This window comes from Vitis riparia, chromosome 13 (genome assembly GCF_004353265.1).
Source record: "Vitis riparia cultivar Riparia Gloire de Montpellier isolate 1030 chromosome 13, EGFV_Vit.rip_1.0, whole genome shotgun sequence".
Lineage (NCBI taxonomy): Eukaryota > Viridiplantae > Streptophyta > Magnoliopsida > Vitales > Vitaceae > Vitis > Vitis riparia.
In genome coordinates this window covers 12,377,601-12,402,980 of record NC_048443.1, presented here as the reverse complement: position 1 = coordinate 12,402,980, position 25,380 = coordinate 12,377,601, and the positions used below count along the sequence as shown (strand labels likewise).

The following is a 25,380-nucleotide window of genomic DNA, read 5'->3' as shown; positions in this document are numbered from 1 at the left end:
AAAGCTTCTAAAAATCTCAGGTCATTTCAATAATGTATTTGAATGATGTTCTTTTTCCAGTATGGAAATTTACATCCATCCTGACAAGTGAGGAGAATACTACTTAAATCAAGTTCTGTTGGTAATACATGAAGTGACCAAGGAACTGAACTGATTGAGAAACCTACCTGAAGCCAGCAACAGGCAATAGTTATCCCAAATGCATAAACAGATGTGCAAAGGCAGGGCAAGAAGTATGGGAATCTGCATCAAAGATTCATGTTCTGTAACATCAAATACACCAAAATCCAAAGAGCAAGAGAAAAAAAATTGATACCATCATCTAAGGAGGCAAAGATCTATTTACCTTCCAAATATAGATTCTTTGGAGAATATATTCGGATACTTTTCAGCAGGCTGAATTAATAAAATCATCCAGGAATATCAAACCATTAGTTATGTTATCAAATTTACTGGAAGGAAAACAAAAACAGAGAAAGTACTTGAGAGACACAAAAGAAGCAAACTTCAGAGACACAAGGAGGGGTAGCAGCAACTTCTAATTGGTGGTACAAACAAATATGGACATTTCATTAGTAACTTCTTATCTACTTCTTAGGAGACCTTTTAGCTACAATTCTCACAAAAAATCACATTTCTTTGGCCATTGATAAGTGTGTTTAAGGTGCTTATAGCTTATCTATTGCCTAAGTATGTTGTTAGTCCCTCACTTTTTTGTGTTTGAATTGTTTTCTTGTTATTTTCAGGTTTTTGGAGCTATTTTGGGTGGAAATATTTGTGAATGAGGTACCATGGGAGGAGCCAAGAAGGTTGGAGGGAGAAGGACTTGAAGAATTGATACAAAAGTGACGGATTTGGAGTTGGTGGGATGTGCAAAAGCAAGGCAACACACACTTAAGCCAATGCAAGAATTTTGGATAATTGAGCACAATGAGTGAACACAGAGGAACACAAGACTTTGTGTATGTAAAGGCTTTGGCATCAAAAAACCCAATGCATATAGCCTACGCATGGAATCTGCGAAGGTAACATCACCACACTCTCTTTGTATTACACATCCACATTCAAGTTCTACACATAAACTCAAGCTCAGCAACCCTGCACATGTCTCAAGCATAAGAGCATGTGCACATGTCTGTGTAGCTCCCTTCAGCATTCTTCTGTGAAGTCTAGTCAAAGCCACATACAAACATATTAGTTCTTTAACAGGCCATTTTATTTAGGCACAAGGCCCAAATAGCTGACACATGGAATTGATTGATTAATTGAATTTGGAAGATTTTTCTCTTCAAATTGTCTCGAATGCAAACTAAGTAGATTCATTAAATTCTTAAAGTTAGATTTGATGAGATCGAATAGTTGTATTATGTAAATAATTGGAAGATGATTTAAGATGAATTGAATATGTGGTTTAAATTGATCTTTTGGATTAGATAATCTAATTTGAAGAGAAATTAGATCTAGACCTAAAGCTAAATCAAAAATTGGTTTAGATGATAATTTAGATTTTCAATTTAACTTAATGAAAAATAGATCTCAATATTTATTCACCATAGAGATTGTTTTCTAGAAAATCCTAACTCCGAGAGTTTCTTTTCCTTATTAATTTCCTTTTACTTTACATTTTATTGTTCCTCTCAATTTGAAATCATTGTTATTTTGAATTTTTATCATGAATTGTCAATCTAATTTCACTTGATCACAATCATTTTTTCCCCTAATTCAAGCCTTAATTATAGGAAATAATTCATCCCAATGGATGACACCTAAGACCGCTATACTACCTTAACTTTTGCGAAAAACCCTTTTTGATCGGGCAAAAGTTACTTTAGCATGGAGCATACTATCCTAGCGTTGCAAAACTTCCAGCACATGACAAATTGTCATGTGAATTAAAGCAGAACATTCAAGAACTGGAACGGGTTCTCAGTGAGGCTTCTACAGATGCTGAACTCCCTCCTCAGTAAGTGATGACTATTTTTGAATGATTCCCACAAAATTCCATTCATATAGCTGAGCAATAAAATAATAATTCTTGGTCTTGGTTGTGAGAGAGAGTATGGGAGTGAGGGACTCCAATGGAGTTTCGAAAGGAGGTAAGTGCTGGTTTGCCGTTGAATCTAAGGCATTCGAAATCTCCATTGAAGAGGTTAGAGGAAAGCTGAGAGGAACTATTTGGGAAAGGAGTAAAGGTCTTTCCTCTTGGATAAGATTTGGAGAAAAGGTTTAAGTCTTCTGTTGGAAGGTGTGGAAGCTTGGTGCAGAGGAGAATCTAACTCGAAGCTTTTAAAAGTCTGGGATGAAGTAGCAAGAAAATTCAAACTAGAATGTCGCTCTAATGTGGCTGGGAGATTTTTACTCTGCTCGGTCAGAGTTGTGGAAAGGAAAAAGTTCTATCTAGTTTTTCCTGAGGGAAATGGCTTAGTAGGGGGTTGGTTCTTGTTGGCTAAGAAATTGAGGGCTCTTGGGGTCTCTTCCACAGATGCGAGGAATAGCTACCAGTGTGAGTCAACCATGGATAAGGTGGAGAGCAATGTCAATACCTCAGAGAATGAGTCAGGTTCGTATGCAGAAGTAGTTAAAGGGAAGATAGGTGAGTCAGTGGATTCTATGAGGGTGCACCTATAGGAAAAGGAAATGATGAGCAGGGAGGAACAACTTAGGCATTGCCTGGTGGGTTGTTTCGGTGGTAGTCCCGAGTCTATCCCGTCACTGCCTTCTTTGAAGAGATGGGCGTATGAGAGTTGGTTACTGAAAGGGGAGTTAAGAATATCCAGGTTGGGTGGGGCCCTGGTGCTGTTTGAGTTTCAAAACAAATGGGAAGCTGATATGGTGCTTCTTAGAGGGAGCAGACGTTTTAAGGATAGAGACTTTCTATTGCAAAGGTGGGGACCGGTAGTGGGGTGCACTTGGAAAGAGAGCCATGCTAAGAAGTTTGGGTGAGAGTTGTAGGACTTCCTCTTCATCTTTGGAGTAGGGAGGTTTTCAAGCGTATTGGAGATTGTTGTGGGGGGTTTGTAGCTGTGGATGAGGAAATGGCCCTCTTCTCTCAGCTGCAGTGGGCTCGGATTTTGGTCAAAGATTCGGGAATGAAATGGCTAGGGTCGATGCAGGTGGAGGCTGGTAACTCCAGGTGGGAGCTTTGCCTGTGTTGGGAAGCCCCACCGAGGGTGATGCAGGCTATGTCTTGCTCTTGGATGCAGATGAGAAGTGAGTGGGAGGTTAGGGATGAAGGTGGGGGAGCCTCACGCGCTGAATCTAGAGTACGGGAGCCCCAAGCTGATTTTCAAAAAAAGGGGGCTGAAGTGAAGGTGGCGTGTGACAGTGAAAGTAGGAAGGTTGACAGAGTAAGGGGTAGGCTAGCTGATAACCTTGCAGTGGGATGCTCAGGGAGTGGGCCTGGCCCAAGGCTAGCAGAGGGGATTTTTTAAAAGGCGTTGGTGGGCCGCTTTCAGGTGAAGATGCGGGTTGGGCCGAGGGCCCGTCTTCTTTTTGTCCTAAGTTGTCGGGCTGGGCTAAGGGGCCTGAGGAGCCTATTGGGCTTTTTAAGCCTGAAGCCCATTTGGATCTTTTAAGGGAGCCCGTCCCTTCTAGGGCTTCCCTCGAGGCTGTCAGGACTTTTGTGGAGCTGGAGCAAGAGCTTATGGTCGTGGGTAGCATCGGCGGCATGGAGCCATCCCTCGATCATCTGAAGCCCACCAATGACGCGCTTTTGGACGAAGCTTCCAAGTACCCCCGTCACCTCAAACTCCCTATTTTCTCTTTGGGGTTTGGGGCTTCTTCTCCTTCTACTCCTTTCATGGGGCCGGATGGTGTTGTGTTGAGGAAGGTGGGGGTTTTCAGTGGATTGGTTGGGGCTGTGGAAGAAGCAAGGAGTAGGGTCTCTCCGTGTGAAGAGAGGCTGGTAGACCCCTCGGTCCACGAAGATAGGAACTTGTCTCCACGAGTGACGGGTAGTGAGGCAAGTGGGCCCGATCTAGCCATTGTTCCTTTTGGAGGGGTTTTAGAAAGCCCATTAGTGGAGACGATGGCCCTTCAGGTGGAAGTGGGGGAAGGAGAGGAAGAATGGAGCTTCAGCTGCCTTGCGAAATTCAGTCACTGCTTGGGAATGCCGACAGTTGGGTTTGAGGAGGAAATCCTATACCTGTTGAGGAGAATGAGGGGGAGAATTGAAAAAAAATCAGGACAGGGAGAATAAAAAGACAAAGTCTTCGGTTACAAAATCCAGCAGGGAATTAAAGAAGCTGGAATGGACGATAAGCTATAAAAGAGCTAAGTTGGCTTCCAATGTAGGCAAGTTTGGAGGGGCTTCTGGGTCAGGGGTTAAATGAAGACAAAGATTTTATCATGGAATGTTAGAAGGGAAAATGATAGTGATAAGAGGAAAATCATTAAGTCTGTAATAAAATCCAACAAAGTGGACGTGGTGTGCTTGCAGGAGACTAAAATCAAGGATATGAGTACGGGGATTGTTCGCAGCCTTGGGGTGGGAAGACATATTGACTGGAGAGCAATTAACTCTAGGGGGCAGCTGGAGGTGTTCTGGTGTTTTGGGATAACAGAGTGGTTGAATTGTTGGAGGTGGAAGAAGGGATATTTTTAGTGTCTTGTCTGTTCAAGAATTGTATGGATGGGATGAGGTGGGTGTTCACCGGAGTTTATGGGCCGGTGTGCAGAAGGGATAGAGAGGTTTTTTGGGAGGATCTTGGGTTAATAAAAGGGTTATGGAGAGATCCTTGGTGTGTGGGGGGAGAATTTAACATGATCAAATACCCGGAAGAGCGCAGTAGGAGGGGCGAGCTATCTGCATCAATGAGGAGATTTACTGAAGTGGTAGAGGATTTGGAGCTAAGGGACTACCCCTTACAGGGGGGTCCCTTTACTTGGCGAGGTGGGTTAAACAATCAGTCACAATCTAGGCTCGACAGGTTCTTAGTAACAGATGAGTGGGACAGAATGTTCAATGGAGCCATGCAGGGGATTCTTGCTAGACCAGTCTCTGATCATTTTTCCATCCTACTTGAAGGTGGAGGTTTGAAGAGGGTCCGTCTCCGTTCAGATTTGAGAATATGTGGCTAGAGGAAAGGGGGTTCATGGATCAGATGAAGAGGTGGTGGGGCAGTTTAACTTTTACTGGGTCTTTTAGCTTTGTTCTGGATGCAAAATTAAGAGCCTTAAAGGTACTTTTAAAGACTTGGAATAAAGAAGTTTTTGGGGTAATTGAAACTAAGAAGAGAGAAACTCTTAGCCAGGTGGTGTACTGGGATGCAGTGGAGAATCATTCAACTTTGAGTCTGGAGGATTGTGAAGCAAAGAAGGAGGCTAAGGAGGCTAAGGAGGCTTATAAGACATGGGTGTTGAGGGAAGAAATTTCTTGGAGACAAAGATCAAGGGAATTGTGGTTGAAGGAGGGGGACAATAATACCAAATTCTTTCATAGGATGGCGAATGCGCATAGCATAAGGAACTGGTTGTCTAGGCTGAAAGTGGATGATTGTTGGCATACGGAGGAGTTAGATTTAAAAAATAGTGTGGTGGGTGCTTTTAATAATCTGTACACTGAAGAAGGGGAGTGGCGTCCTGGTGTTGAGGGGCTGCCCTTCATGAGATTAGATAGCTGTAAGGCTGAGGGGGTGGAAATTCCCTTTACGGAAGGGGACGTGTTCGCAACACTTTCAGATTTAGGCAAGGATAAAAGCCCGGATGGCTTCACCATGGCTTTGTGGTTGTTCAGTTGGGATTTAGTAAAGGCTGAAATAATGGGCTTCTTCAAGGAATTTCATGAGAGGGGTAGATTTGTAAAATCTCTAAATGCAACATTCCTTGTCCTAGTCCCAAAGAGGGGAGGTGCTGAAGATTTGAAAGATTTCAGGCCTATCGGCCTTGTAGGCAACCTCTACAAGTTGCTGGCCAATAGAATTAAAAAGGGGATGGGGAAAGTGATCTCAAAGTCTCAAAATGCCTTTGGGAGGGTAAATAGATTTTGGATGCAGTGCTGATTGCAAACGAGGCTGTGGACTCAAGATTGAAAGACAATGTGAGAGGGGTGTTATGCAAGTTGGATATAGAGAAGGCTTATGACCGTGTTAGCTGGAGCTTTTTGTTGGCTGTTCTTAAAGAGATGGGGTTTGGAGAGAGATGATAAAGTGGATTGATTGGTGTATCTCCACAGTGAAATTCTCTGTGTTAGTTAATGGGTCTCCATCCGGCTTTTTTCAAAGCATGAGGGGGTTAAGACAAGGAGATCCCCTTTCCCCTTATTTGTTTGTGATCGCCATGGAGGTTTTCAGTAGTATGATGAGAAGGGCTATTAGTGGGGGCTACTTATCTGGGTGAAAGGTGAATGGTGGGAGGGGTGAGGGGATGCATTTATCGCATTTGTTATTTGCGGACGATACGTTGGTTTTTTGTAAGGAGTCTTCAGACGAGATGACTTATCTAAGCTGGCTTCTCATGTGGTTTGAGGCGTGTTCGGGTTTGAGGATTAACTTAGAGAAGAGTGAGATGATCCCGGTGGGAAGGGTGCTGAATATAGAGGGTTTGGCTTTGGAGTTGGGGTGTAAAGTGGGAGGGATTCCTTCTAGTTATTTGGGAATTCCCTTAAGGGCAGCTTTCAATTCTTTGGCAGTGTGGGATGGGGTTGAAGAGCGTTTTTGTAGAAGGCTTGCTATGTGGAAGAGGCAGTACATATCTAAAGGGGGAAGACTAACCCTAATCAGAAGCACTATGTCCAGTATGCCTATTTATTTGATGTCTTTCTTTCATTTGCCTAGAAAAGTGAGGTTGAGATTGGAGAAAATTTAGAGGGATTTTCTGTGGGGTGGGGGAGCTCTAGCCCATAAACCTCACCTTGTAAGATGGAACTTGGTATGCTTGGAGAAAAGAAAAGGTGGGTTAGAGGTGAGAAATTTATCTTTAATGAATAACGCCCTTTTGTGTAAGTGGAATTGGAGGTTTGCTAATGAGAGAGAGGCGTTGTGGAGGAGTGTAATTAGCCTCAAGTATGGCGTAGAGGAGGAGGGTTGGTGTACTCGGGATGTGATGGGAAGAAATGGAGTTGGGCTTTGGAAAGCAATTAGGAAGAAGTGGGGGTTGTTAGATGGCAGAGTAGCTTTCCATTTGGGTAATGGGCAAAGAGTGAAATTTTGGAAAGACAAGTGGTGTGGTGATGGGCCTCTTTGTGAGTCCTTCCCATCTCTTTTTTCCATGTCCATATCGAAGAATGCTTGGGTTTCGGAGGTGTGGAATCCTGTAGGTGATGGGGCTGGTTGGTCTCCTCTCTTTGCAAGGGCGTTTAACGATTGGGAGTTTGATTTGGTGGAGCGGTTGTTGCAGAAGATCCAAGCTTTCAGGGTTCAAAGGGAAGAGGAAGATAGAGTGATATGGACAGCTTCAAATGATGGGGCTTTCTCAGTTAGGTCCCTTTATTCTTTGATGGAGCCGGGGGGCCTTTCTATGTTCCCTAGCGAATGAATTTGGAGGGCAAGAGTGCCTCCCAAGGTCGCTTTCTTTGCTTGGGAGGCTTCTTGGGGTAAAGTTTTAACACAGGAGCAACTTCAAAGGAAGGGGTTCTCTTTGGCAAACAGGTGCTTTCTCTGTCTATCTGAAGAAGAAACAGTGGATCATCTCCTACTGCATTGTGTCAAGACGTGGGTCCTATGGAACCTCCTTTTCTCCCTTTTTGGTATATCTTGGACTCCTCATGTACAGTGAAGACAACCCTTCTTGGGTGGAATGGAGGGTTTGTGAGAAAAAGACGCAAGAAGGCTTGGCAAATGGCGCCTTTATGTATTTTTTGGTCAGTTTGGAAGGAGAGAAATAGGTTAGCGTTTGGGGATGAGGATCTTTCGCTTCAAAGGTTGAAATATTCTTTTGTATGTAATCTTTGGTCTTGGGTCAGGGGTTCCCTAGCAGAGAGTCATTCTTCTCTTGTAAGTTTTGTAGACTGGATAGGCTCCTAGTTAGGGAAGGTGGTGCGTATACTCCCTGTATACTTAGAGGGCACCGATTTTTGGTGTTTCCTTTTTTCGTTTAATATACTTCTTTTACTTATCAAAAAAAAAAAAAAAAGTTACTTTAGCATGGAATACCCTAGAAGAAAGTCCAATGAACCTAAGGTTTCCAGAACTTCCGTCTGATGATGATGATGATTTTGGAGGGGGTATGAAAGATTTTAATGACATAATGATAAGGATATAATGATTAGATGCAAAAGCCATAGGCTGAGAGGGAAAAGGAATCTGAGGAAAATATTGATAAAAGAACTGAGGCTGCTGAGATTGCCAAAGAGACTGATGATACTGCTGAGGTTAATACTGCTGAGCAGATGGATGTTGAAGAAACAACTGAATAAAAAGGAGAGAAATTTGTTGAGATGGATATTGAAAAAATTGAGGAAGCTGTAGGCGAGGCTGTTGGAATAGTAAATATCAAGAAGACAACTGAGAAAATAGAGGAAAAGCCTGCTCAAAGGCTTAAAATTGATGAAGTTGCTGAAAAGGAACCAATTAGAAAGGATACTACAGGGGTTGAGAAAGAATTTATGGTTGAAACTGATGCATACCCAACTGTGGACAGAATTTTGAAGCATTTGGAAGGCATATCTGGCAGTTTTGGCTCACAAGGGGAAGCTACTGTTATTGATTCTAGTACACCCTAGTGTTGCCAACTGAGCCAGTGATATTCGCCCAATCTGTGTTGAGGAAATCTGAGGAGCTACAACCTCCAAGAATTCAATTTCTAAGAATAAATCAAGAAAGGCAGCTTCAAAAAGAAAAGCTAAAAAGCCTCAACCCGAAAGAAGAATCAACCAAAGGAAGAAAGACTGGAATTATATTGAAGAACCTCCCCAATCAGAATATGATTTTACAACGGATGAAGACACAGTTGAGAGAAGAAGAACCCAGACAAATTATTTCTTCTAGGGGGGATATAATTGAAGCTCAGAAGAAGAAATTTTCTATGTCGGATGAAGACATTTCTGAGCTGATGGATCTGTTACAACATGAAGCTTCAAAGGCTAAGCAGTCAACTTCCAAATCTAGCCCTAGGAAGTCAAAGGTGCAAATGATTGTGGACTTTTTCGAGAAAAGGAAGGAAAGGGTAAAGGTGTTGAATTTGAAGAGGGAGGATGCATACAAAGAGCAAACCAGTAGGCAAGATAAGGAAAAAGCTACTAAAATACAAGTCTCAGAATTTAAACAGCAAAAGGAGCCGATAAGCAAAGATTTGGGAAATTCTCAGAAGTCAGAATATAGAAGAAAAAGGACCTGAAGTCATTGAGACAACTAATTCTGAAGCCCAAGAACAGCAGGTTATGGAACTAGAAAGAACAAAAATAAGTAGGAAGGGATCAGAGACCTATGTTACAAAAGGGACTAATAGAAGAGGTGCCTATAAGTTCAAACTCTGAAAAAGAGTCCATTCAGCAGTCTAGAGGAGACCTCTACCTCTTCCTGATCTTTCCTTAATGCCCATACAGGTGAGAGATCAAAATGTGGGATGTATATGCTGATGCTAGGAAATGGCTTGTGGTGGTTGAACAACCAAATGAGGAAGAGAAAGTAGAAGAACCTGAACAGAAATCAGAGGATTCATCAAACCAATCTTCCTCACCCTCCAGTAGCTCTGAAGGCAGTGAGGACCCATATGAAGACAAATATATATAATCCAAGGAGGTGCTGAAGCCTGATCCACCAGAATATGAGGAGCCTGACATCCCAGAGTTTATCTTACCTGGATCTCAAGATTCCATTCCACCCTTAAAGTCCTTACCTTTTATCCTCAATATGAATGAGCTTAAAACAGAGTCCCAGGACAGGGTGGTCATGGAGGCAAGCCTCAATATTGAAGATTTGATGAAGAATCAAAGGCAGCAAGTGGAGCTCAGTAACTTATCTACTATTCAAGTAAGGAGGCCTTACAGTTGCTTGACCTTGCTTATCCTGGACTGGCAGGAGCTTTTTAACCAAGATATGGTAATCATCAGAGACCTAGGAGGGAAGAGGTTCATGACTGAAGTGGATAGAAGAAGCTATGAGTTGACCACAAAAGACATTGCCTTGTTAAGCATATTCCATTCCAGATTTTCCAGATGCAGACAGGAGGCCAAGAGTCAAGCCTTACAGCATGAGGTAGGTGGCATATAATTTTGTCCCCCGGCTACTACAAAGGATGGAGGCCAAGTCAGAGATATATAATGAATTTCAACTTGCCTGAAAAAATGTGGCTCCAACACCTATTCCTCACCTATAACTTCTACCCATATGGCTCCAGCAAGGTCAGAAAGGAGACTAGCTTAAGGCTATTGCACCACATGCTCAAAGGAGAACATCTCACCTTCCCCAAGGTGATCTTTGAAGCTATGGTCTAGCTGCATGACTGTATATCCGAGAGGGCCTCAAATAGATGCTTGGATCTAAAGTTGCCATTTTCAAGACTATCACTCAGCTGCTAATCATGTGGGAACACCCTGTCTTTGAGCAGATGAGGAATATTGCTCTACAGAAGATGGTGGTCCAGATGCATTTGGATATGAAGCTTATTTTAAGGAGATGCAACAAAAGAGAGTGGCAGTGAAACAACAGAAGACAAACATGGACTATCCAGTCATAGCAAATTTAGATCACATATTGGAGCATCAGATGAGGACACTGAAAGAAAAGAAGAAGGGCCAGATTGTGAACTGGAATGCTCCATTTGGGGTAAATTTTCATGTTTTCTTTAGTTTTAGTGGACTGAGCTATTTACTCTTCTTATTCCCAATTTTCTATTTTGGAGACAATGCAAAACGCTGGTGGGGAGTGGAAAGACTGAAGAGTCAGTACAGTTTCTTTTTGTTTATTTGTTAGTCTAGCTTTTGTTTACTTACAGTTCTCTTTCAGTTCCAGTTCGTTTAATCTTTAGTCAGCTTATTTTCTGTGTGTTCACTATGTTTTGAGTCAGTTTTCAGTTGTTAGTAAGAAGAGTCTTGAGGGAGGATCAAACTCTTAACTTAGGGCCTCCTGCCCTCATTGGTAAGTGTAGTCCCAGTTATCTCATTAGCAACTTCTATTACCTTACAAAATTGAGGCTGAATAGGCTGAATGAGGAGTAAGGGATAGTTCTTGAACATCTAAGGACCTGTTTGGGAATGCTTTCGAAACCAGTTATCGAAAAACAGTTTTTAAGACAGTTGTAAAAAATAATTCTATGATGTTTTTAAAAAGCTTTGTTTGAAAACTTGGAATATTTTTAACTTATTTCTATATTTCCAATATTTCATAAAATAGATTTTTTTTTTTTTGAAACAACACAAGAAAATAAATTAAAATAATTAAAATATATTTTACAAAATACCCTATTTTAGAACAGTTCTCAAAATACCCTGTTTTTTTGGTCTGGAAAACAGTTTTCTTAAAAAATTCTAAACAGACTCTTAAGAGTTCTTGAAATCTAATGGTTCTACCATTCTTCCCTTACACGCAATGTGTAGTCTACTCCATTGTTCTAAACTACTAAGTTAGACTTTTATCAGGTGGGAAAGACTTCAAATAAGCTGTCATTAGTTTTAGGAATAAGAAATAATCAGCCACTTGGATCCTAACCGAGTGTCAAGCCTCTTCTCCATAGGCAAGAGTTGTAGTTCTCCTCCAAAGGGAGAATCTGAAGTGTGCAGCTAGGTGGTCTGCTTTATTCTTTGAGGCTTGGGTAATAAGAAAATCAAGAAATGAGAAAAGTTGAAAAGAAGAAAGGAAGAGAAGAAAGAAATAAAAAGCAGCAAAATAAAGCTTCAAGTACCAAAGTTAATGTTCAACTAAGCAACATTAAAGCTAGGAGTAATCCAAATTAACAGAGAGGTACAGAAGACCTTGAAGTGCTCTAGGCCAAGCAAGAAAATTTGAAGCCCTCCTAAGCTTAGTTTTATGAGCTAAAAGAGGTGTCTAAGGGGAAAATTAGCACCAAATACATATTAAAGGAAAAGTAACCATACCAGGTCTTGAAACTATACATCTATTTTTTGCTGCCATGAAATTGAGCTAGTTTGTTCTAAGGATTTATCTTAGTTTGAGCCCTTTCTTGTTGTTTTGCGTTTAGTGTTGAGGACTAGCAACAAGCTGGTGGGGATGGTGACAAGACCCAAACTCAGCACTGTAATGGGGCTTATTGAGCTCACTTAAGTGTGTTGAGATGCTTATGACTTATCCATTGACAGTCTGTTTTTAGTGCCTTAGTTTTTGTGTTGAATTGTTTCCTTGTTAATTTCAGGTTTTGGGAGCTATTTTTGGTGAAAATATTTATGACTGAGGTTACCATGGAAGCTTCCAAAGGTCAGAGGGAGAAGAATAGAAGAATGGATGCAAAAATGAAGGAATTTGGAGTTGGTGGACTGCACAAAAGCTCTACATTTGCATTACACCACACACTCACTCACTTAAGCCTGCACAAGGATTTTAGGTAAGCACAAGGAGTGCACACAGAGAACCCAAGACTTTGCATATGCAGAGGCTTTTGCATACAAATCCCCAATGCATATGGCCTAGCACACCACTTCCTGCACATGGACTCTCTCAAAGCAACATCAGCACACTCTCTGCCATTAAACCTCATACTCAAGTTTTGCACATAAACTCAAGCTCAGCATCATGCGCACAAGTCCTCTACGAAGCAAGCTAACACAAGTCTATGCATATGTCTGCACAACTCACTTAAGCATTCCTCTATGCATAACTTCAAGTCCTATCACAGCCACTCACAAGTCTGTAGCAGACATATAAATTCTTTGGTCATTAATACACTCCAAGGCATTGAGATTTAAGCTCACATGTGGCAAGGACACCTTTCTGCACTCCAAGCAGCATCTCCATGTGGCATTTGGATTCCAAAAATAGTTATACTGCATCAATGACAGACAGCTAGTTATCTATTCTGGTCATTGAGGAGAGTCAAGATCTAATATGGAGAGAATTCATTCATCATTGAGAATGAAACATCTTTTGGATCATCTTCTAGCATCAATTGTTCAACACTGCCATTACTTCTACCTTCAACGTTGAGGACTTTCAGTTTTGTTTTGTTTCTTCATTTTGTTTTGAATTGAGATTTGGTTGTAAGAAACAATTTCAATTTCTTGTTTACTTCTGTATTTGAAAAGCAATTTTAATTTTCTGTTTCTAATCTTTTAGGACGGTTCATTACAGTTTTTCCAGTTTTAATTCTTGTAAATTCCATGTCTCTTTTCTTTTATTTTACCATTTTGTTTACTCCTTTTAATTTAAACATAAGTAGCTAAATCCCTTAAGGCACCAAAGGTTGGGTTAAGCTAAGGCAAACCATTCCTTAGATAAGTCCTCCAATGGTTTACTTGCTTATGTTAAGTTTAGGAGAATCCTAATTGGGGCAAATGCTTGTTGCACTGGTTGTGAGAGCCAAAAGTTAAGCAACCTTAGGAGCATTCCCTTAGACTGAGCACTTTATTTCTGGAACAGAATCAAGGTCTGAATCAAAGGCCAAAAGCACCGGTTCAGTGTCATTGTTTCTCCCCCAACCTTAGGCCAAATGCATCTTCTTGAGGAGGAGGGTCTGAGCTGAGGGTGATTTAATTTATAGATCTCTACTTTTGGTGTCTGATTTTCTTATTATTATTTGTTTTTAAAATTTCACCAAACTGGTTTTCAAGAATTTCCATAAATTTCCAAAACTGCCTCTATCTGCAAGCCATACATCTTGAATCACCTATTTCCCATACCTCTAACACTGAAATCCTTAGATCCCTGACCCCCCATATTCACCTCATGTATTACATCAAAGGTTCTTCAGACCTGAACACATGATCTGAGCACAAGCAGTCTTTTCTTATTCTTCTTTTTTACATTGGGCATCTTTACTTAAAATCCTCACAAAGGAGACATGAACCTTACAAGGCAAGTCATAAAGGAGACATGAACAACAAAAAAAAAAAAAAAAATGGTTTTTCTCTTGGTTTTTGCTACATTCCCATATAGAGTAGCATGTTACAGTATCTTAGTCAATCTAGTCATGTGTTAGGAAAGATGTTAAGGTTGGTCCAGCACCCAACAACTTAAGCTTTTTGGTCAATTAGTTATATAACATGATACCGAATTCATTATCTAGTAGCCTAAGATTTTAGCTCAATTAGGAGATTAGCAAAAAACTATTTTTTATGTTTTCTTTTTATTTGTTTGTGTTTCCTGCATTTCTTCTCCCACTTCTATGCTTCATCTTACCAGACTAACAGTACCATTCATTTTGTGAATACTACCTTTGAGAAAATAATGTGATTTTTACTTACTGCTGCTGTTAGTTAATATTCCAGCAGCTGCTAATTTCCAATATTTTAACTTTTGTAGGAACCATATTCTTGCATAAGAAAGAAGGAAAAAGAAGTACCTGGGCAAGGAAACCTCCCAATGCTGGTCCAATGATCAATCCTACGCCCCATGCTGTATTAATCTAAAATAAAATTAAAACTATCAGTGATGGATTTATGGTGGTGCTCAACACTTCTATGAACTCTTGATGAACATAAAGATACAGTGCTCACTGTTGACAGTCCTAAAGCTTGGTATTCTTCACGGAAAATTTCAGTTGCATATGCCTATTAGGAAGAAACTGATCATGTTTGATGGGAAATACATACAGAAAAAAAAAACCAATAAATTGAACCATAAGTCAAGCATTTAAGGCATTAATATAATGATCAAATGATCGTCCAAAAGTCATAAGCATTAAACAATACCATTATTGGTCCAAGTAAAGTACTCATACTTCCAAGAAGAAACCTGAAGAGATGCCATCCAGTAGTTTAAACTAAGGCCAAAAAGGGTGTTGAAAATAACCTGAACCAAATAATCAGTATTTCTATGAGAAAATAGGTATATGACAATTGCAGAAAAATTCGAATTGAGATTTGTAGTTGAATGAAGGTTACTCACACTGAGGCAGTTGCCTACTAATATAACAGGTTTTCGACCATATCGATCAGCCACCACTCCCCATAAAATAGATGTCAATGCTCGTCCAAAATATACGAAGCCCCTTCATATTAGAAAGGGATTATCAAGACCATTTCAGTGCAACTAAAAGGAGAATATTAATGGACATATACATTTAGATAGAAAGATGTAAAGAAAATATATCACCTGCATAACCTGCATAGTAGCCAATGTCTTTCTCGGTTTTTGCTATATTGAAGTCCTTATCTGCAGGTGAAAGATTTATTTAAAAGAAAGAAAGTAGAAATCTATTCATTATATAGGGTGAATGTTGAATAACTTGAATCAATGGTTCGAAGGAAGAAGAAATAGAATGTTACGTGATAAGAGTTCAACATAATATCTAACAAATGGAAATATTGTTTAAGCATTGCTTGCACACATGCTCTAAAATCTCAACAATATGAACATCTTGATCATCAACCTATGTGAAGATGGGAATCTATTGGAGATTCAATTTCAGCAAGGGGATATTGTCAAAAAATTTGTTTAGACTGTCTAGAACACATGTTATCACTATGTTACGGGAGAACTTCCAACCTTTTCGGCATGGGGTGGCAGACAAAGCTTGGCGACCTTGTCATTATGTATGCATGCTTGCCAAGGAAACTTTGTTTTCAAAATTGTTGGTTTGAATTTGTTAAGAATTAGTCATCATACTTGATAATAATGTCTCTCCTAGCAATGATTGTGCGGAAGAATGTAGTTGAATTTGGCTTCCTGAACGATAATGCGCATGAATTAGACACTTAGCACATGCTAAGTTCTTTTCTTACCTTAAGAAAGAACTTCTATTTTCCATGATTCAAAATACCACTAGAATATAAGCAAACACAAGTGTGTTAGGAACTCATGTTCTTAAATTGTTGAGAATAAAACAAGGTGAAGAGGGCGGGTGGGTATGAAAAATTCTCATGTCCATAATCTTGTCTAAATTTATTATTGGTACAAGAGTGAGAATTAATTATATAAATGATAGCAGGTTAGGATGAGAGTGATCGTCCCAAACCCGTCCAGTTGTCATTCTTGTAAAGTCTCATTACTTGTATCTCAACGTCATGGACTTGTAGTTGATCTCATGGATATTACTAAATGATTTAGATTCATCACACATTTAAACCGTGAGCATTAAAAGTTCTATATGGTGCAATATGAATAATAAGACATTAATTTAATTCTTCTTTTCATGAAAGTTCTCGGTTGGAAAACAAATGTGAAGTGAAGCAACTCCAAATACATACAAGCTGACTAGTTACAACTTACAACATCATCCATGGCAATAATAATAGGAATTTCCAATGAGAATGCAGTACTCACCATGAATAAAGGTACGGAAAAAGAGATGATATGGGCAACGCTGAAATGGAAAGCAAACACCATTACCCAACAAATTATCAAATTCCAAAATGCATTTAGTTTAAAATTTCAAAAAAATAAAAATAAAAATAAAATCTAACCCCTATTTGTGTAGCCAATTTTCTGTCTTTATTTTTAAAAAATTAGAAAATAAGTTGGAGAATATATTTGGATATTTAGGTTGAAGTTTTTTTGTTTTCATTTTCTATTTTTATTTTTAAGAATAGTTTTTATTTAATTTTTTTACATCTTCTATTTCTAAAAATACCCTTATTAATTATATATTTATTAAAAAATTATTAAAATGTTAAAATAACTAATAAAAAATAAAATAAAAAATTAATGAACAAATATAGTTTAATTATTTAATTATTTTTCATGTAAAAAAAAAGGGGTACCAAACAGAAGATTACAGTTTATGAACTCCTTTGTTAATTATATACATATTTTTTATTTTACTATTAAAATAATTAATAAAAAAAAGAAAATAAAAATTAATCTACAAATACAATTTTATTATTTTCATCATTTTCAAGCAAAAATTTTAGTACCAAATAAGGTTCCTAATTTTCATTTTTTTTAACATAATTTTCAATATTTTTAGTCAAAATTTAATTAAAAAAATTGAAATTTTTTCCAAACCAAATCCAATCTAATTCATTCAAATATTTTTCATGTTATTTACTACTTACTGCAAATACATATGAAGTTAACATAATAGTGAGCTCCACCATCGATGAAGGCTCAATGGAAGGAAGATGGTGGTATGAAAGTATTGTAGTATAATAATAGTAGTAAGAGAGAGTGTAGTTACCATTGCAGAGCACCACAATCCACACAAAAAACAGTTGTTAACTGGTAACCTCTCTGTGTGTCTTTAAGATGCTCCACTCTACATCCTGGGCATCCCCCATGGTAATCCTTCTTCAACAACACCTCTCTCTGCTCCTCCTCCATTTCCCTGTAAACAAAGTAGCTGTTGAAGGTGCAAACTTCAATGCTTAAAAGTAGATTTTAAAGTAGGTGACAAAATAAATTAAAACGTGGAGCCATTGGTTGAAATGACTACATGGTGTGGATTGATGAACAACATTACGCATCTTGAAAAAATAAAAAAGGACAAAGTGCATGTCTCCAGCTCGTGCTTTTGCGGAGAGAGGGTGGTCGTGATGATGAGGACGCGCACGAGACCCGGCCATCGGAAGAGTGGGGCTCGAAGATTATGAGGACACAGCTCACACTGTAGTCGCATCTCGCTACACATCCATGTTCCAAGGCCCTCTTGTTGAACGGGGACCATCATAAATGACATAATGACAAGCATCGGCACAATAATTGGCAATCGTATGCATCAAGGGAAAATCACATCACATCAAATCAGTAACAGTCGTGGTTCAAAATATCAGCCGAGTCCGATACAACTCGACCGCCTCGAACCTTTCAACACAGAGCCCACTAAAAACCAATTAAACTTAGACCCCTCCATTGAGATTCTGAGTGGACTCGGTCGAAATTACAAGTTCAATAGTTTAAGATCTAAATATTCTCAAATTAAACCAATTTTTTTTCTCTTTTAAATCATAACAAAAGGCAACCAAAATTGAGAAATCTCTAATAACTATGAGAGATTCTCTTAAAAATAAATTTTTTTTCAAGACCCATAATTGTGAAGGATAAGAAGAAGAAAAAAGAAAGCTTCATGTTGGTGATGTAGTTGTGGTGACCAACCGGTAAGAAATATGTCACAACCCAAATTTCGGGCGACCCAAAATTTGGCCCGTGACCCCAGGTCAAAGGTTTGACCCTAAGGGTTTCTCTTATTCCACGCTGGCAGTCAACTAAAACACTCTGAAATTTTTATTTTTTTTTATTTTTATTTTTTCAAACATCATTGCATTCCAAAATAAAATTTCATAAAAATCTCCTTAATCAAATTAAGGTCTTATTACATTATCCATAATTCACTTATTACAAGGTCTCAATACCACAAACACAATAAAAAAAATAAAACACATTCCACTAAACCGCTCCAGGGGTATCCTGAAGTCCTCCCTGTCCCACTTGTGGATCCTTAGGAGTGATATTTGCATCTAAAAATATATAAAAAGGAAGGGGTGAGCATTTCCACATGCTCAGTAGGGTGCCTAACACCCAAAGGGTTAATGGGGGATTACTATATTTCAATAACCCAAACACAACAGTTTACCAATATAAATCAAGTCACACAATTTAACATATAACATTATACTCAATCCCACAACATTCAATCATTAAATGAATGCATACGAATGTGTGACACACAGTCATACAATGCATTATCGTTCTCGGGCTTTCATCGAAGGATACGCGTCCGCACCCAAATATACTCCCCATTCGGAGTATTCCCGAGGTAAACTTTTGGGTCTTTCACCCTAGGGATCTCTCTCCCTGCTTAATTCGCCTCCACAAGCTTTCACTTTTCATCTCTATTTTATTTTTTTCCATTTCATACACTTTTCACAATTTTTTTTTTCATACAACCATGATGCAAGTGAATGCCACAAACTCCAAAATTCCTCAATAATTTCTACAATTCCAATAATTCCAACATTCTCAATAACCCAATAAAATAAAATTTTCACCTTAAAATTCCCGAAAATACACCAACAAATTTTCAGAAATTCACACATCAATATACTTGAATTTATCTCACAATTTCAGAATTTTCAATAATTTTAATAATTCCCAATATTTGAAAATAACTAATTTTCCACAATAAAATTACCGCAAATATTCCAATCAATTTTCAAAAATTCATAAATCACTAGATTGAATTCTTGCCCTAATTCCGAAATTTTCCTATATTTCTAATAATTTTTAACAACCTAAAACGATTAATTATCAATTACAAAGAATTCCGAAAATTACAAAAAAAAATCCAGAAACTCCCAAATCATTCCAGAAAGTTCACACAACATCAAAATTATCTACTTAACTTTCATAATTATCAGATTTATAAATTTTTTTCCAATGAAAAATACATTAAATTTGAGTTTTAGGGTTAGTTTTCCCCTACCACAAATCTAAGAAGTTGACCGTAAAAAATGAAATCAGCCACCATAAACTTGTTCCTCTAGTTGAATAAAGCACTTCCTCCGAATTTGGGCTGAAGCGGAGGTCGTTTGGCCGTCCAAACGGCCGGTCAAAGATCCGGCGAGTGACCAAATTTCTGCACAGTGCCCTTCTCTCTCTCTCGCCGCGTGCTTCATAAGGTGTCATGCCAATGCTAGATTGGTAATTGTTGTTATAAGCAAACTCTGCCAAAGGTAAGTAATCTGCCCAATTTCCTCCAAAATCCAAAACACAAGCCCTTAACATGTCTTCTAAGATTTGGATCACTCTCTCTGATTGACCATCTGTCTGAGGGTGAAAAGCGGTGCTAAAATTCAGTTGGGTGTCCAAAGCCCTTTGTAAACTCTGCCAAAATTGAGAAGTAAACTTAGGGTCCCTGTCAAACACTATAGATACAGGTATCCATGCAATCTCACAATCTCCTATATATACAACTTAGCCAAAGAGTTCATGGAATCAGTAGTTTTCATGGCTAGAAAATGAGCTGACTTAGTAAGACGATCCACAATCACCCAAACTCCATTTTTCTTGCTTCTAGTTCTTGGCAACCCTATCACAAAGTCCATAGTGATATTATCCCACTTCCACTCAAGTATAGGTAAAGGTTGCAACAACCCTGCAGGCCTCTGGTGTTCAGTCTTCACTTGCTAACAAATCTGACAGTTGGCTACAAATTGAGCAATATCTCTCTTCATCCCACTCCACCAAAAATGTCTCTTTAAGTCTTGATACATCTTGCTGTGGACCGCATTTTTCACGTGCGCCCCCACTCGATCGGCGAGACTCGCTTTTTATTTGTGAAAAATTATGGAAAAAGTTAGAGTCGCCACTTATTTTATTTTATTTTAAAGGGAAAATAAAACAAGAAAGAAAACCCTAAAATATGACTCCATAATTTTGGAAAAAACATGTCTTTGAAAAACCCGAGTCTAAGTCGAGGATCAAGTTACTATTGGGAAGGTACCTTTAAAAGGTAGCACCCCTCTAAGCCCTCTAAAGGTCTACTAACTAAGTTAAGGGGAATGTAGCAATTAATCGGTTTAATTATGGATACCTAAGTAGGCTAGGTGGTTTCAGAAAATAGCATGTCAAACAAGATCAAATCATAATAAAGGAAGGTTAGGATGCGTACCCGGACCGCTTCTCAAGCACTATCATAAAACATCGATGGTTAATTTAAATAATATATCATCCAACATGTATTTTATTAGAAATAATCAAACAATGAAACATGTATATCAGAACACTCAAGCATTATTAGACATAAGCATTATTTCACAATGACAAGCATATTCACAGAATTCAGAAAGTAGGTGATAGAGGACATACCTAGATAGTATAGATAATTTGTAACGTGCTTCCTCAAGTTGTAAGGGGTTAGATAACAAATAATAAAATATAGAAATCCTAGCATGCTCGTTATCTAATTAGCATAGCAAAAGTGATCAAAGTATACAGAATCATCAATTATCACATACCGCTTGTATATAATTCCTAAAAAAATAGATAGACATGATTTCAACAAGTGTCAAATGTGGCAACAAAGATAAATTTTGAAAAGATTTTCTTATGTAGGGGTTTAACCAATTCCCCAATCGATATACACGAATTTAGCTTAGAATTATCTTATTTATTTGGGACCACAAGCTTTGATTCGTGTTTTATTCAAAACTGTAATTTTATTTGAAAGATGTGAACCGATCAAAACATGGTTGCACAATATTTTAAAAAATGAGATTTTGATTCTAAGAACTCTAAATGAATTTTTGAAATGGATTTTTAAGGAAAATGAGATTTTGAGAATAGTGTTGTATTTTAAAAATAAAAAGAAATTAATTTGAAAGCAATAAAGTGTATGAATCAAAATACCAAGCAAAACAAAAGAGAACAAAATCACAAAGTAGAATTTTTGACAACCAAGAAAATTGAAGGTGAGAATGGAGGCTAATCTTCATGAGTTTCCAAAAGCCTCAGAAAAAGAAATCAAATTAAGTGAATGATCACTAAAGCAACAAGCAAAGCATTCTAGATTAGACAAACTAACAAGGTATCGATTCATGAACTAACCGCTAGGATTTTAAAAGCATATAAATTTAGATAAGGGTGATCAGGATCTAACATTAATGATTTTGAAACAAAAACTAAAAATGGATCAATTCAGGTAAGGAACTAAAATTATAGAAGTACCTAAACTAATTAAAACGAGTTTGACTAAATTAAACTAAAAACGTGAACTTTCAAACATAGAATTAATTTTACTAATGAACTACAATTATAAAAGTGCTTAAACTAATTAAAATGAGCCAAACTAAATCAAAGCAAACTAAAGATATGTACTTTCAAGCATAGAATTAATTTTATTGATGAACCAAAAATTATAAAAGTGTCTAAATTAAATAGATGAATTAAATTAAATCAAAGTACACTAAAAACTTGAACTTTTAAATAAAGAATCAATTTTATCAATAAATAAATAAAACTATAAAAACACATAAATTAATTAAAAGGAACCAAATTAAATCAAAGAATACTAAAAATATGAACTTCCAAACATGAAATCAATTTTATTAATTAACTAAAACTATAAAAGTATCTAAACTAATCAAAATGAATCACATTAAATCAAAGAATACTAAAAATATGAACTTCCAAACATGAGATCAATCTTATTAATAAACTAAAACTATGAAAACACCTGAAATAATGAATATAAATTATTAAATCAAAGCAAACTAAAAAAAAAACTAAAACTTTCAAACATGGGATCAATTTTATTAATGAACTAAACTATAAAAAATATCTAAACTAACTATAATGAATCAAATTAAATTAAAGTAATCTAAAAACGCAAACTTTCAAACATAGAATCAATTTTATCAATGAACTAAAACTATAAATGTATTTGAACTAAATAGATGAATTAAACTAAATCAAAAGTAAATTAAAGACATGAACTTTTAAATATAGAATCAATTTTATTAATAAACTAAAATTATAAAAGTGCTTAAATCTAAAGTAAAATTAAAAACTAACAAAAATGATTTTTAAAACCAAATCTCTAACCTATAGAATCAATTTTAATTATAATTAAATAAATTACAAAGCATTACATTGGTAACAAATGAATAAATAAATAATCAATAATTAAATGAATCAAAACCACATCAAATAAAGATTAAAATATGTATTTATTTTTTTCAAGTAAAGCTACCTAAAATCATATTTTATGAATTTAATATAATACATTAAAACTAACCTTTAACGTGATGAATAAAAAAAAATTAAACAAATATGAGATTGTATTGCCATATCAAAACAAACACGTGTTGAAGCTAATAAACATATCAACCCACTCACCCAATATAATAATCCAAAGTGAAAGTGATACACCAAATATAATAACTAAAACAATTAAAGTAAAAAGCAGTATTCTTGCTGCCATATTAAAGAAAACGTACTGGACCAATAAAGCATTCAACCCAATATAATAATCTAAATAGGAATCAAATCAGACTTTTATATTTTTTTTTAAAGCAACACAACATAAAAACCAAACTTACCCAACGGCTAAGTGCGTGGACTGTTCTCCCCAAAGTGGCAGCCGTGTAAGTGGATCTCCTTCAGGTGGAGGTGCGTGTTGAAGGTGCTTTCGGAGATGTGCGGCTGGTATGGCGCAGGGTGCAGCCGTGACACTTGCAGTGTAAGATCACGCTCCGGAACCTGATATGGAGCCGTTTGGATGAAGAGCAGATGCGCGGACTGATGATGGATGCAGCCCGTGGAGATGAAGATTTGATGCGTGGACTACTCTCAGCGAGAAACCCGTGTTCAACCGGTTGATGGTTCTCTTCTCCAAGATGTGAATTTCCCCTGGACTCCCCTATAGAAGGCAGGCCTGTGTATGTGTTCCCACCACCGTGTGGCTGCAACTTCTTCCTTTCTCTGCAGAGTGCTCCCCTTTCCCGAAAATCACCTCAGTTGATCCTCTTTTCTCCTTCCTAAAAAATCCTTCACTTGCCTGTCTTTTTTCAGAAAATTCCCTCTTCAATTTATATGACGGCCTTACCTTATGGAATATTTTCTTTTTCCTTTTGGAGACGTAGGTAGATATGGGAATATGGCTCGCTTGGAGATTCCCAAGGATACGTGTGTCCCGTTTGGTAAGCGTCTAGATCTTAATGACTGCATCATCTGCCGTTAATTGGATTGATCAGGCTGTAACCTTATCCTACATCATCACGCGCTGGAACATTCACATCATAATGCAAACTTCACCGGAAAAAAAAAAAGACAGAGAATATTCCGGCGGCTTTGTAAGATCGACAAATCAAGATTTCTCTTCTTTTCCCATGGCGAACGCGTGGCGGTGGGTCGTGGTATTTTCCAGCATAAATCTCCATTCATTTTCGGTGATGGCTGCCGAAGTTCGACCCTGTTTGGGTGATGTGACCATGGCGTCTTTCCTCACTGGCAGCACCATGATCGCGCTCAAATCCACGCCAAAAAAACAAATTTTTGATGACGCTAGCTGTTGACATCCTTACCTGAGGAGAAACTCCAATCTTATTGACGGAAAACACGCCGTTCATCGGAAAATACCCCATTGACTTCTCAACGACCTCGAAAACTGTGAAGCCTATAATCATCATCACCACGACGGCAGCTAGCAGCACTATTCCCGTCGTTATAACTCCGGCTGTCATTCGTCCTCAGGCATGGTGCGCATGTTCTCCTGTTCACGTGTCCTTCATGCCAGATCATCCTCTCCAGAGACTTCCAGAGAAACTCCAAAAATGCCTGACCTCCCATGCCCTCCTCACGTGACAACTGCATCAACTTTATCCTTCTTTAAAATTCCTCTCCCCATGCAAAATAGAATAGAATAATAGTATAAAAAAAATTAAAAGAAAATTAAAGAACTAATGAAATTAGTAATAAAATAGAATATGATTTCAAAGAAAAAGCAAGGGAATAAGGAGATATTAGATAATATCATTTCCTCGTTCAATAATAGGGTCACATGCGTATTTAAAGTATAAACAATTCAAGCAATTTTTTTATTAAGTAAATAAATAAAAATAAAGACAATTAAATACATGAATAAATAAATAATAAAAAGTAAAAGTAAAATGAATAGACAAAATAAATGTAATTATCAAATACATGCCATAATAATAATAATAATAATAATAATAATAATATATAAAATAATAATAATAATAAAATGTTGAGCCTCAATGAAATGTCTAAATGGATCTATTCTGAAAAAGGTGTCTAAGTGACCCAAGTGACATGTGTGTAAATGAGGAGGTGTCTCGGTGCGAGTCAAGGTGAATCTAGGTGGGCCTAGGGTGGTGCCTAATGGACCAAGTATATCTAAAAGTTATCCTAAAAATGAATGAAAAAAACTTAAGTCTAAATTAGGGCTGCCAAGGACCATAATAAGGGGTCAAATAATCCCTCAACCAAAATCTCCGAGGTGACTCAGAAAATGTAAGTTGTACGAGTAGTAATGGCCACCAAGGAACTACTGTGGAACACTGAAAACGAGTTTAAAGACATGTGCTAAATGGACAAAAATGAGGGTCTACACTTGGTATTCCCAGGATGGATGGTATACTTCACCCTATGAGCATCTGCTAGAAGTTCATTTCTCAACTTCACATCTTTTGGCACACACAATCTCCCTTTGAACCTCACACTCCCATCTTCATACATAGACCAATTTTCATCTATTTCACCTGCTACCAACTAGGCTTTAACATTTTCTAAAAACTCATCATGAACTTGGGCCTCCACTATTCTCTGGATAACCATTGGTCTAGCTGATATACTGTACAACCATGGACCATGCCCTTCCAAACCAAGACATAATTCAAAATCCTCAATAGCTGCATGCATCTCAAACTCTCTCAACTCC

The 25,380-nt window shown here is 37.7% G+C and overlaps 1 pseudogene; it reads right to left on the bottom strand.

Moving 5' to 3' along the window:
- Positions 1–26: 26 nt before the first annotated feature.
- On the bottom strand, positions 27–17,083 carry LOC117928324 (annotated as a pseudogene).
- Between the last annotated feature and the right edge of the window lie 8,297 nt (positions 17,084–25,380).